Genomic DNA, 14,464 nt, shown 5'->3' with positions numbered 1-14,464 from the left:
GATCTGTCCGGCGGCGCGAGGTGGAAGGAGGTTAGGGTTTCATTCGCGAATTTTCGTGGGGGGGGAGACACATATTTATAGGTAGGAGGAGGTAGGAGTGTCCAAATTGAGTGTAGTTTTCGCCCACACGATCGTGATCCAACGATGGAGGACATGGAAGTGGTTTAGATGGGTTGTTGGGCCGTTTTAGAGGGGTGTTGGGCTGCAACACACAAGAGGCTTTCGCGGTTACCCGGTTAACCGTTGGAGCATCAAACGGACTCCAAATGGCATGAAATTTTACAAGCGGTCTACTGATGGTGTACCATGGCCACTTGGCGAATCTCGATCCATTCCGAGAATGTTTAACACACGCTCATGAAAAGAGACAAAAGGGGTACGCCGGAGGACGTAGGAGTGTCGGATTGCAAAATGGACAACGGGGAAAATAGTCGGATGCATGAGACGAACACGTATGCAGATGCGATGCACATGATGACATGATATGAAATGCATGACATGAACAAAATGCAAAACAAAAACAAAAACCCAACCACGAAAGGAATATCGCATCTCCGGAAAAAGGCAAGAGTCGGAGTTACAAATATGGAAAGTTACATCCAGGGCGTTACATGAGCTCCACGGTGTACCCGCGCGGGTGTGGTTGGGAAAGAGACGGGAGTACATGCACCGTGCGTGCACCTCTTGTCTTTGTGCACGTCCCCCACCTACGTGGGTGTGTGTGAGAGAAAAAAACCTAGACAAATGGCTTGTGCGGAATAACTACTCTTTGTAAGCCATTGTAAGAGTCGACAAAATGGTGATGGGGGAGATAGGAGAGCGGCGGAGGTGTGCGATTCTTGGCCGGCGTTTGGCCTCATTTAAATAGGATATTAAATAGACGGCGGACGGGAGGAGCTCGGCCGGCGTTGCGTTTAATGCCGGCCCGGTCATGAACGGACGTGTTTCAGGAGGCGTTTGAATGCGGCAAGGAGGCGTGTTCAGTCGGGCTTGCAGCAAGTGGCGCCCTCGACTCTCACATAGGACACCGCGCCATTCTTCCACTAACATGTGGGCTCTTTGGGTACATGGCCTGCATGTCAGTGACCCAACGTAGGCAGCGCACAGCAGAGGAACCTTTTGTGGGCCAGGGCGGTCAGAAGCGGGCATTTCATAAATCGATGATTGTTCATTGAGTGTGACGTCATCCTTTTCATGTAGATAAGCCTACTATGTTGATAGCCCGTTCGATATGTTGTCATTCATAAAGACCGCTGCAAACATCAATGTTCTGCTTATCATAGATAAGATTGATTAATACCCGTAACAATCCATGTCCTTAACAAAGGGTGCATGCACATATAGTTTGAGCATGTGTCTTGCATCGTGCGTTGTGTGCATGCAGGCGTGCGAGTGTTGCGTGCACGCAAGGGTACGTTTTAGTGTTGCATGCATGTGTGCGTATGTGTGTGTGTTCACGAGTGCATGTGTGCGTGTCAGTGTTGCACGCCTGCATGCGTGCGTGTGTTCATTCTGTGTACGTGTTAGTGTTGCATGCCTCCATGCGTGCGTGTCTTGCGTGCGTGCATCTGTACGTGTGGGGTGAGGCTACACGTCAGTCGACTGACATTTTCATCTCTGGTCATTAGATTTTCTAGCCGTTGGATACGAAATCAAGGACCTGCAGTTTATCATCAAACTCCACCCCCCATGAGCCGCCAGCCACCACCGGTCGAACCGCCGGCCCCCGCCGCCCACGGCCGGTCCATGCCGCGGCGCCGCCCCGCCAGCCCCGAAACCACTCCCCACGGCCGGTCCGCCGCTGCACCGGCCATCCCTTTAGCTCCCCCTGCGCCGGGCTTTTTCTCCGGCGATCCCCACCCAACCGACCAATCAATGCGCCCCCCACCGCTGGCGATTGCCAACCAGAGGTCTCACGACTTCGAGTACCCACTGATGACTAATTTATTACCATTTCTGTCCTTCATATACGCGCTGACGGGTGGGCCCTATGGTAATGTGCGCTGCTGAATGTGGACCGTTTGCTGGTCAATTAATTGTGTCATCGACAAATTACGAAGCTGTATGGTGAGCCAGTGACCATATCATCACCCTAAAATGTATTTTATTAACACAATACAGACTCAAACTCCCATTTCTTTGTTTCATATGCGGGCTTATAGGTGGGCCCCACGGTTACGCGCCCCGATGGTGCAACACTAGTTGCGCCACATGGAACGTTTGACTGGTCAATTGATTGTGTCATCAACAAAATACGGAGTTGTACGGGTGAGCCAGTGACCATATAATCATGACATGTATTTTTTTAACACGGTACAGACACAAGGGCTCATATATACACGCAAGCACGCACCGCTATAACCCCACACACGCACACCCTACCCCTATGAGCACGTTCGAGAGAGTGAGCCAGCATACGATCTTGAGATTTTATGAAGTCACCATAGGTGCCTCGTAGTCGAGTGGAACGTCTCCTCCCACTGAACGCTCATCGCCGGAAAATACTGAAATTAAACTAGGATAAATGCGAGCACCGGGACTTTAACGCTGGTGGGCTCGAGAAACCACTGTCCTCCTAACCATCCAACCACATGTTGGTTAGCACGACATAATGTATGTGGTGACCGTGATGAGCTTATTCTGAAGTCCAGTGACCATATCGTGCTTTCGCTTCAAATACAATGACCGTAAGTTTCGTCAACAAAATACAGAGCATGCATCAAATGCAAAGTCCGTCCGTGTCATCAAGAAAATACGGAGACGTATCGTGAGCTAGATACCATATGATCATCACGAGAATGTATACGGTGACCGTAATGAGAGTATTCTGAACTCCAGTGACCGTATAGTGCTTTAGCTTGAAATACAGTGACCGTCATGCGTGAATGTGTCGTGGACATGCATACTTTTAGAGGGCCGAGAGATAGTTTGTCCGTGTACGTGAAAGTGGTGTAGAGAGAGGGGATGTCCGATGGAGACAAGGAGAGATATGCCCTTCTTTTCTCTTTCCCGTGACTAATATTTTAGGAGAATATATAAACATTCACAATGCAGAACAAATATTTTTGGATGCACCATGCAATTAAATTTCATGTATAACATTGTACTATTGTATATGCTTATTTTTTAGTGGCCAATTGCGTGTGTGGTGTGGTGGGCACATCATTTCTAGTTGTGGTGGGTCAACATCAGGACTCATGGGTCGGTCCCATCCTACGCCACATAGGTTGGATCGAGACGCGTTATACGAAGACCCATGTGGAGGACTCGGCGTACAACACGAAGCTAGCTACCAGAGTCGCGGAGGACTCTATCCCCACTGGTGATAAGCCGACTACATATGATTTGTAACCCTAGGCCCCCAGTATGTTATAGAAGCTTGGGGGCTAGTTCGTCGATAGTATACACACACGCACAATGCCTGGTATTCACATGTACTTCCGAACTAGGGTAAAACTTTGCCTCGTATTACCATCTAGCCTAACAGCCAGGGATATCCTACCGAATGATATGATGGAATCATATCTTCAAACTACTAAGACAGAGGTGTGTCTGGGGGCGGGCAATGTGTGCGAGATAGGCCTAAAGATAATGTACGTGCGGGAGACACGTAGGCACATATATATATATATGTGCGTATAGAGGGCTAGTAGAGATTGTGCGTGTGTATATATGCATGTGAGAGAAATAGTGTTTTCCAATTGAGATTAGTGAAAAGAGTGGTACATAGTAGTCAGAAAGAGACACAGAGAGAGAGAGACAGAGAGAGAGATCATGTGTGTGAGACTCCCCGACACCCCGAGAGAGATAGTGAGCATGTGTGAAACAGAAATGCCGATGGATATAAAGTGTGTGCACTTATGCGGTAGATAGAGAGATATATAGCGTGTTTGTGAGAATGGGCCGAGGCATAGTGCATCTACGTGGAAAAGGCGGTTCTACACATTAAATTAAAATATAAATGGCATTATTATTTTTGGATGAGATCATGATTTTTGCAAATTGTGTATGGAAGAGAATCGGTCTATCAGACATCCATACTCTATGGAATTCTAGCATGTGCATGTGTTTATTTCATATTATCGATCCAATGCCCACGGCCGGTCCATGCCGCGGCGCCGCCCCGTCATGAGTGAGAGCATTTTGAAATACATGCAATGGATGCTTTTGCAATTCATATATAAACATTAATTAGTGCACACCTTGTTGTTAGTGTGAAGCACTTCATACATTTGTCACTTGCATGGATACATTCCAAATTGCTAGCTACGAAATAGAATACATGTCGAATTCAACATAAAGAGGGTTTCGAAGATTCGAATTCATAGGAAGTGCATTCATCTATTTGAACCCGAGATAATGGAATTTGTAAATCATATGTAAAAGGGCGCATCAATCTTTGTTGTGCGTTTGAACATGCTATATATATTCATATGCATGTCTAACTTTTTTTTGCAACCAAGGAGATTATATCTGGAACCATGCATGAACTGAGGTAAGTTGCATATTTTTTAATATATACTCATGTACAATGTATATTCAAATGTACCACCTTCATTCCAAAATAACCATAGCTTTAGGATTTTCAAGAGTAAAGATTTGTGACGGTTGAAAAATCCTGAATGTTCAATTCAAGAGAACCGAAAACGTTAATGCTTCTGCTCGCAAATATTGAACGAAGCGCCAAATAGGCCTCTGGTCACCCGCAACCGCGCGAGACTAATGTTTGGTGGTAGGAAATTACTGTCCTGACTTTGGCCCGTGTAGCCTATCGGCCCGATGTCCAAAGGTATAAACCGGGGTAGGTTTGTAACTTCACCAAGACGCCAGTCTCAACCGCCTCTGAGAGGCATTCATACGCCGTGGGCGCCTAAACACCAATGCGCTCGGTCAAAATCTATCCCGCCCACATTTGGGACACGTGAGATTACTGTCCTACCCCCAACCCGCAATATGTCCGAAATTTTAGATGGGGGCAAAGTTTGTAACTTTCCCCAAATTTCAAACAAGCGCGTCCCAAACCGAAACATTGTTCCCCCTTAAGTTCCCCGCCTCCCTCCGTTTCCCCATTCATACTCCGTGGGCGCCAAAACGCCCTCTCCATCAGCCACGAAACCCCAGCCTCCTCGGTCCTCCATCCCATAGCACCCAATCCACCGCCGCCCCCCCCCATCACGCCGGAGTCGGTACCCTGACTTCGTCGTCGAACGCAACCGCAACCGCAACGCCCTCAAGGACTTAGTAGCTGAAGCCAAGGTAGAGCTACCTCCACGATGCCAACGCCGACGTGCGCCATACCAGAACTACTCCGACCACGCTGTCCTGCGCCTCACTGCTGCCACTCCACTGTCGCAACCGTCCAACGCACAGGAGCTATTTCCACTACGCCATCGTTCGCCGCCTCAGATCTGCTTCCCCGCTGCCGACAGACGGCCACCGCACCACACTCAACAACTCGGCCATGGGTTCGTCCAAAGCTGCACCGTCCTCCACAACTTCGTTTGAAGCGAACCATAAGAAGATCGTTGGAAAAACATAAGGAGGACATAACACTGCCAGCAGAAAGAGGTACTCCTCTTCCCTTATTCATGCAAACCTTACGTCTCTGCTCACACCGTATTCATCGCACGAAAGAAACTAGTTGAGCGCTTCTTGCTGCATCATCTTCGTGATACTAAATGCACAAGGTTTCCTCCCTTTACTATTTCACCTTTGCTAGAGGTCAGTAGCATGCCTGGATTTCAATTCAAGGCCAGTCGAACAGCAATTAAAAGAAGCAGCACCCGCTTAGGCGCGTGGAGCACCTAGTCCGCATGTTCACCGGGGAAGCGGTGCATCAGTGTCTATCATAGGGGTGTGGGGGCGCAGGAGCTGCTTGCGCCTGATCTGGAGGTCCGCGGGGCTTGAATGGATGGCCGGGGGCGGTGCCAAGCATGGTGGTGCGATGAGGTCGAGGGGAGGGTGCAGGCAGGGGACTGGGCCGGTGGTCGCTGCCATTTCGAGGAAGATCGTCAACACTGACTGGCTGGAGGTAGACGAAGGCGATCTACCCGTTCATTGTACATCGGACGGTGCAGAAAAAATGGACTGACCTATTTGTTTTCAATCGAATGTTATTTTCATAGAATCCTATAGTAATTTAGTGTTCCATGCATGTTGTAGAGCTATCATGTGTCTCCCGTCATTTATTTCTCACCGACCTGCTATTTGCTACCTTTACACTGTACTAATTGTGCACACACTTCACCCATACTCACACTATTGTTTTTTATGCATGGGTATTTCAGACTCTGACGTAGTCTTGATGAATGCTGAAAAGAAAAGACAGAAGACGCTCTAGTGTAATTCGAAGATAAGCACTAAGCTTTTCAGCACTCTAAAGGATGCAGTGTCAGCAGTTGGAGACAGTAAACATAGCTCTGCAGTTGGTGATCTCAATTGCCACACACAACCATCCCAGGTGCTTGCTTTAACTTTGCGCTGTCAAATGCGCTTGCATGTTGCATATGGTGTCTAGCTTGTATTGCTTCCAATTTGGTTAAATTGCATCTTCTTACTTTACACATTATACCTTTGATAATGACATGCCTTCCTGTTTTTGATACATACTACATATGTCTATTAACCATGTTCGTACATCAAACTAATGCTCTTTTGTATCCCTCGTCAATCACTTATGATGAGACAGTCACCCGAGTGGGTTACCGTGAGACGCCATACTCATTTAAAGAGTGCAGTGTCATCCTCCCCACATGATTCTCAAGAAACAGCAAGGCTAAATGAAGATAGTCAACGTAGATCTCTAGTTGATGACCGCAATTCCCCCACACCACCATCACAGGTGCTTGCTCTAAGTTCGCAGTGTGATATGTGGTTGCATGTTGCATATGGTGTCTAGCTTGTAATGCTTCTAATTAGGGTAAATTGCATCTTCTTAGTTTACACATTATACCTGTGAATATGACATGCCTTCCTATTTTTGGTACACACTACATCTATGAGTTAACCTTGTTCTTACATGAAACTACCTCTCTTTTGTATCCTGCATCAATCACTTACAATGAGTCACCTTTATTCGTTCCATATTGCATATTATTTCTAGCATGTTGCCATGTATTGCTTCTAATTTGGTCAAATACATTTGTTAGGGCACCCTTTTAATTTGGCAGAGTGATATTGGTTTCATCATTCATATGGTTTCTAGCTTGCATTGATTCTAACAAGTTCAAGCACCTTGTTCTTATTTTACACTTTATACATCATAAATGTCAATATGTCACGTCATCCAGTTTTTCATACATATTCCATCCTCCTATCATGCGGCTGCCTTACATGAAAGTAGTGTTCGTCTGTATCATGCATCAATGAGTTCTGAAGAGCAAATTTTGTTCCTTTTTCTTGTGGGTTTGACATGACAAGGCAAAATCAAGAAAGAGGAAGGAAAAGAGTAAGGAAGGCGATGATGGTGGTCCTCTGCAGCAACGTAAACGGAGCATCTGTACCGATTCTCCTTGTACTGATAGTGCATTACAAGGGCCAAGTCCCCGCTCCCCTACTCCACCATGCAAGGTGCTTGCTCTAACTTGGCAGTGTGATATCTGGTTGCATGTTGCATATGGTGTCTAGCTTGTATTGCTCCTAATTAGTGTAAACTGCATCTGCTTAGCTTACACATGATACATGTGAATATGCCACACTTTAATGTTTTTGGTACATACTATATCTGTCTATCACACCATGTTCTTACATGAAACTACTCTTCTTGTGTATCCTGCATTAGTCACTTATGATGGAACACCTTAAAGTTGGTAGTGTGATATTGGTTTGCATCTTGAATATGATTTCTAGCATGTATTGCTTCTAGTTTGATGAAGGCCACCTATGACGAGACAGTTTTAACTTGGCAGAGTGATATTGATTGCACCTTTCATATGGTGTCTAGTTTGCAGTGCTTCTAATTTGTTGAAATGCCTTCTGCTTAGTTACCACATCATAGGTGTGAATTGTTGGAAATATGCCCTAGAGGCAATAATAAATTAGTTATTATTATATTTCCTTGTTCATGATAATCGTTTATTATCCATGCTAGAATTGTATTGATACGAAACTCAGATACATGTGTGGATACATAGACAACACCATGTCCCTAGTAAGCCTCTAGTTGACTAGCTCGTTGATCAATAGATGGTTACAGTTTCCTGACCATGGACATTGGATGTCATTGATAACGGGATCACATCATTAGGAGAATGATGTGATGGACAAAGACCCAATCCTAAGCCTAGCACAAGATCATGTAGTTCGTATGCTACAGCTTTTCTAATGTCAAGTATCATTTCCTTAGACCATGAGATTGTGCAACTCCCGGATACCGTAGGAGTGCTTTGGGTGTGCCAAACATCACAACGTAACTGGGTGGCTATAAAGGTACACTACAGGTATCTCCGAAAGTGTCTGTTGGGTTGGCACGAATCGAAACTAGGATTTGTCACTCCGTGTAAACGGAGAGGTATCTCTGGGCCCACACGGTAGGACATCATCATAATGTGCACAATGTGATCAAGGAGTTGATCACGGGATGATGTGTTACGGAACGAGTAAACAGACTTGCCGGTAACGAGATTGAACAAGGTATCGGGATGCCGACGATCGAATCTCGGGCAAGTGTCGTACCGATAGACAAAGGGAATTGTATACGGGATTGATTAAGTCCTTGACATCGTGGTTCATCCGATGAGATCATCATGGAACATGTGGGAGCCAACCTGGGTATCCAGATCCCGCTGTTGGTTATTGACCGGAGAGTCATCTCGGTCATGTCTGCATGTCTCCCGAACCCGTAGGGTCTACACACTTAAGGTTCGGTGACGCTAGGGTTATAGAGATATTAGTATGAGGTAACCCGAAAGTTGTTCGGAGTCCCGGATGAGATCTCGGATGTCACAAGGAGTTCCGGAATGGTCCGTAGGTAAAGAATTATATATAGGAAGTGCTATTTCGGCCATCGGGACAAGTTTCGGGGTCACCGGTATTGTACCGGGACCACCGGAAGGGTCCCGGGGGTACACCGGGTGGTGCCACCTGCCCCGGGGGGGCACATGGGCTGTAGGGGGTGCGCCTTGGCCTATATGGGCCAAGGGCACCAGCCCCAAGAGGCCCATGCACCAAGAGAAGAGGGAAAGGAAAAGTCCTAAAGGGGGAAGGCACCTCCGAGGTGCCTTGGGGAGGAGGGACTCCTCCCCTGGCCGCACCCTTCCTTGGAGGAAGGGCCAAGGCTGCGCCTCCCCCCTCTCCCTTGGCCCTATATATAGTGGGGGGAAGGGAGGGCAGCCCTGGCGCCTCCCTCTCCTCCCGATGACACATCTCCCTCCTCCCGCAGCGCTTGGCGAAGCCCTGTTGGAATCCCGCTATTTCCACCACCACGCCGTCATGTTGCTGGATCTCCATCAACCTCTCCTCCCCCCTTGCTGGATCAAGAAGGAGGAGACATCGCTGCTCCGTATGTGTGTTGAACGCGGAGGTGCCGTCCGTTCGGCGCTAGGATCATCGGTGATTTGGATCACGACGAGTACGACTCCATCAACCTCGTTCTCTTGAATGCTTCCGCGCGCGATCTACAAGGATATGTAGATCCACTCCTCCCTCGTTGCTAGATGACTCCATAGATTGATCTTGTTGACACGTAGGAAAATTTTGAATTATTGCTACGTTCCCCAACAGTGGCATCATGAGCTAGGTCTATGCGTAGTTTCTATGCACGAGTAGAACACAAAGTAGTTGTGGGCGTTGATTTTGTTCAATATGCTTGCCGTTACTAGTCTTATCTTGATTCGGCGGCACCGTGGGATGAAGCGGCCCGGACCAACCTTACACGTACGCTTACGTGAGACCGGTTCCACCGACTGACATGCACTAGTTGCATTAGGTGGCTGGCGGGTGTCTGTCTCTCCCACTTTAGTCGGATCGGATTCGATGAAAAGGGTCCTTATGAAGGGTAAATAGCAATTGGCATATCATGTTGTGGTTTTTGCGTAGGTAAGAAACATTCTTGCTAGAAACCCATAGCAGCCACGTAAAACATGCAAACAACAATTAGAGGACGTCTAACTTGTTTTTGCAGGGTATGCTATGTGATGTGATATGGCCAAAAGGATGTGATGAATGATATATGTGATGTATGAGATTGATCATGTTCTTGTAATAGGAATCATGACTTGCATGTCGATGAGTATGACAACCGGCAGGAGCCATAGGAGTTGTCTTAATTTATTTATGACCTGCATGTCAACATAAACGTCATGTAATTACTTTACTTTATTGCTAACCGTTAGCTATAGTAGTAGAAGTAATAGTTGACGAGACAACTTCATGAAGACACGATGATAGAGATCATGATGATGGAGATCATGGTGTCATGCCGGTGACAAGATGATCATGGAGCCCCAAGATGGAGATCAAAGGAGCTATATGATATTGGCCATATCATGTCACTATTATTTGATTGCATGTGATGTTTATCATGTTTATACATCTTGTTTACTTAGAACGACGGTAGTAAATAAGATGATCCCTCACTAAAATTTCAAGAAGGTGTTCCCCCTAACTGTGCACCGTTGCGAAAGTTCGTCGTTTCGAAGCACCACGTGATGATCGGGTGTGATAGATTCTTACGTTCGAATACAACGGGTGTTGACGAGCCTAGCATGTACAGACATGGCCTCGGAACACATGCGAAACACTTAGGTTCACTTGACGAGCCTAGCATGTACAGACATGGCCTCGGAACACAAGAGACCGAAAGGTCGAGCATGAGTCGTATGGTAGATACGATCAACATGAAGATGTTCACCGATGATGACTAGTCCGTCTCACGTGATGATCGGACACGGCCTAGTTGACTCGGATCATGTAATCACTTAGATGACTAGAGGGATGTCTATCTGAGTGGGAGTTCATAAGATGAACTTAATTATCCTGAACATAGTCAAAAGGTCTTCGCAAATTATGTCGTAGCTCGCGCTTCAGTTCTACTGTTTAGTTATGTTCCTAGAGAAAATTTAGTTGAAAGTTGATAGTAGTAATTATGCGGACTAGGTCCATAAACTGAGGATTGTCCTCATTGCTTCATAGAAGGCTTATGTACTTAATGCACCGCTCAGTGTGCTGAACCTCGAACGTCGTGTGTGGATGTTGCGAACATCTGACATACACGTTTTGATAACTACGTGATAGTTCAGTTAAATGGTTTAGAGTTGAGGCACCGAAGACGGTTTTCGAAACATCGCGGAACATATGAGATGTTTCGAGGGCTGAAATTGGGATTTCAGGCTCGTGCCCACGTCAAGAGGTATAAGACCTCCGACGATTTTCTTAGCCTGCAAACTAAGGGAGAAAAGCTCAATTGTTGAGCTTGTGCTCAGATTGTCTGAGTACAACAATCATTTGAATCGGGTGGGAGTTGATCTTCCAGATGAGAAAGTGATGTTTCTCCGAAGTCATTACCACTAAGCTGCTAGAGCTTCGTGATGAACTATAATATATCAGGGACATATATGATGATCCTTGAGATATTCGCGATGTTTGACACCACAAAAGTAGAAATCAAGAAGGAGCATCAATTGTTGATGGTTGGTGAAACCACTAGTTTCAAGAAGGGCAAGGGAACAAAGGGATACTTCATGAAACGGCAATTCAGCTGCTGCTCTAGTGAAGAAACCCAAGGTTGAACCCAAACCCGAGACTGAGTGCTTCTGTAATAAGGGGAACAGCCACTGGAGCAGAATTACCCTAGATACTTGGTAGATGAGAAGGCTGGCAAGGTCGATAGAAGTATATTGGATATACATTGTGTTGATGTGTACTTTACTAGTACTCCTAGTAGCACCAGGGTATTAGATACCGGTTCGGTTGCTAAGTGTTAGTAACTCGAAACAAAAGGCTACGGAATAAACGGAGACTAGCTAAAGGTGAGCTGACGATATGTGTTGGAAGTGTTTCCAGGGTTGATATGATCAAGCATCGCACGCTCCCTCTACCATCGAGATTGGTATTAAAACCTAAATAATTGTTATTTGGTGTTTGCGTTGAGCATAGACATGATTGGATTATGTCTATCGCAATACGGTTATTCATTTAAAGAGAATAACGTTTACTCTATTTATTTGAATAATACCTTCAAATGGTCTTACACCTGAATTGAATGGTTTATTGAATCTCGATCGTAGTGATACACATGTTCATGCCAAAGGATAGTAATGATAGTACCACCTACTTGTGGCACTGCCACATAAGTCATATCGGTATAAAACGCATGAAGAAGCTCCATGTTGATGGATCTTTGGGCTCACTCATTTTTGAAAAGTTTGAGACATGCGAACCATGTCTATTGGTGTATATGCATGAAGAAACTCCATGCAAATGGACCGTTTGGACTCACTTGATTTTGAATCACTTGAGACATGCAAATCATACCACATGGGCAAGATGACTGAAAGCCTCGTTTTCAGTAAAATGGAACTAGAAAGCAACTTGTTGGAAGTAATACATTTTGATGTGTGCAATCCAATGAGTGCTGAGGCATGTAGTGGATATTGTTATGTTCCTACTTCACAGATGATTTGAGTAGATGTTGAGTATATTTACTTGATGAATCACGAGTCTGAATTATTGAAAGGTTCAAGTAATTTCAGGGTGAAGTTGAAAGATCGTCATGACAAGAGGATAAAAGATCTATGATATGATCATAGAGAAGAATATCGGAATTACGAGTTTGGCACAGAATTGAGACATTGTGAAAATTATTTCACAACTAATACAGCTTGGAACACCATAGTGTGATGGTGTGTCCGAACATCATAACTGCACCTTATTGGATATGATGCATACCATGATGGCTCTTATCAAATTACCATGATAGTTTATGGGTTAGGCATGAGAGACAACCACATTCACTTTAAAAGGGGCACCACGTAATTCCGATGAGATGACACCGCATGAACTATTGTTTAGAGAAACCTAAGCTGTCATTTCTTAGAAGTTTGGGGCTGCGACGCTTATGTGAAAAAGTTTTAAGCTGATAAGCTCGAACCCAAAGCGGATAAATGCATCTTCATAGGACACCCAAAACAGTTGGGTATACCTCCTGTCTCAGATTCGAAAGCAATAAGGGATTGTTTCTAGAATCAGGGTCCTTTCTCGAGGAAAAGTTTCTCTCAAAAGAATTGAGTGGGAGGATGGTGGAGACTTGATAAGGTTGTTGAACCATCTCTTCAACTAGTGTGTGACAGGGCACAGGGAGTTGTTCCTGTGGCACCTACACCAATTGAAGTGGAAGCTTATGATAGTGATCATGAAACTTCAGATCAAGTCACTACCAAACCTCGTGAGATGACAAGGATGCGTACTACTTCAGAGTGGTACTTAATCCTGTCTTGGAAGTCATGTTGCTAGACAACAATGAACCTACGAGCCATGGAGAAGCGATGGTGGGCCCGGATTCCGATAAATGGCTTGAGGCCATGAAATCCGAGATAGGATCCACGTATGAAAACAAAGTGTAGACTTTGGAAGAACTACTTGATGGTTGTAAGGCTGTTAGGTACATATGGATTTTAAAAGGAAGATGGACAATGATGGTAAGTATCACCATTAAGAAAGCTCGACTTGTCGTTAAGATGTTTTCCGACAAGTTCAAAGAGTTGACTACGATGAGACTTTCTCACTCGTAGCGATGCTAAGAGTCTGTTGGAATTATATTAGCGATTACTGCATTATTTATGAAATATTGCAGATAGGATGTCAAAACATTGTTTCCTCAACGACTTTCTTGAGGAAAGGTTGTATGTGATACAACCGGAAGGTTTTGTCAATCCTGAAAGATGCTAATAAGTATGCAAAGCTCCAGCAATCCTTCTAGGGACTGGAGTAAGCATCTCAGAGCTGGAATGTATGCTTTGATGATGATCAAAGATTTTGGGTTTATACAAAGTTTATGAGAAACTTGTATATCCAAAGAAGTGAGTGGGAGCACTACAGAATTTCTGATAAATATATGTTGTTGACATATTGTTGATCAGAAATGACGTAGAATTTCTGGAAAGCATATAGGGTTATTTGGAAAGTGTTTTTCAATGGAAAGCCTGGATTAAGCTACTTGAACATTGAGCATCAAGATCTATAAGGATAGATCAAAACGCTTAATGGTACTATCAAATGAGCACATACCTTGACATGATCTTGAAGGTGTTCAAGATGGATCAGTCAAAGAAGGAGTTCTTGCCTGAGTTGTAAGGTATAAAGTTAAGACTTAAAGCTTGACCACGGCAGAAGAAAGAGGAAGGACGAAGGTCGTCCCCTATGCTTTTATCATAGGCTCTCTACAGTATGCTATGCTGTGTACCGCACCTGAAGTGTGCCTTGCCATGAGTTAGTCAAGGGGTACAAGAGTGATCCAAGAATGGATCAC

Source organism: Triticum urartu, chromosome 2, assembly GCF_003073215.2.
Source record: "Triticum urartu cultivar G1812 chromosome 2, Tu2.1, whole genome shotgun sequence".
Classification (NCBI taxonomy): domain Eukaryota; kingdom Viridiplantae; phylum Streptophyta; class Magnoliopsida; order Poales; family Poaceae; genus Triticum; species Triticum urartu.
This window is presented reverse-complemented; position numbering follows the sequence as displayed.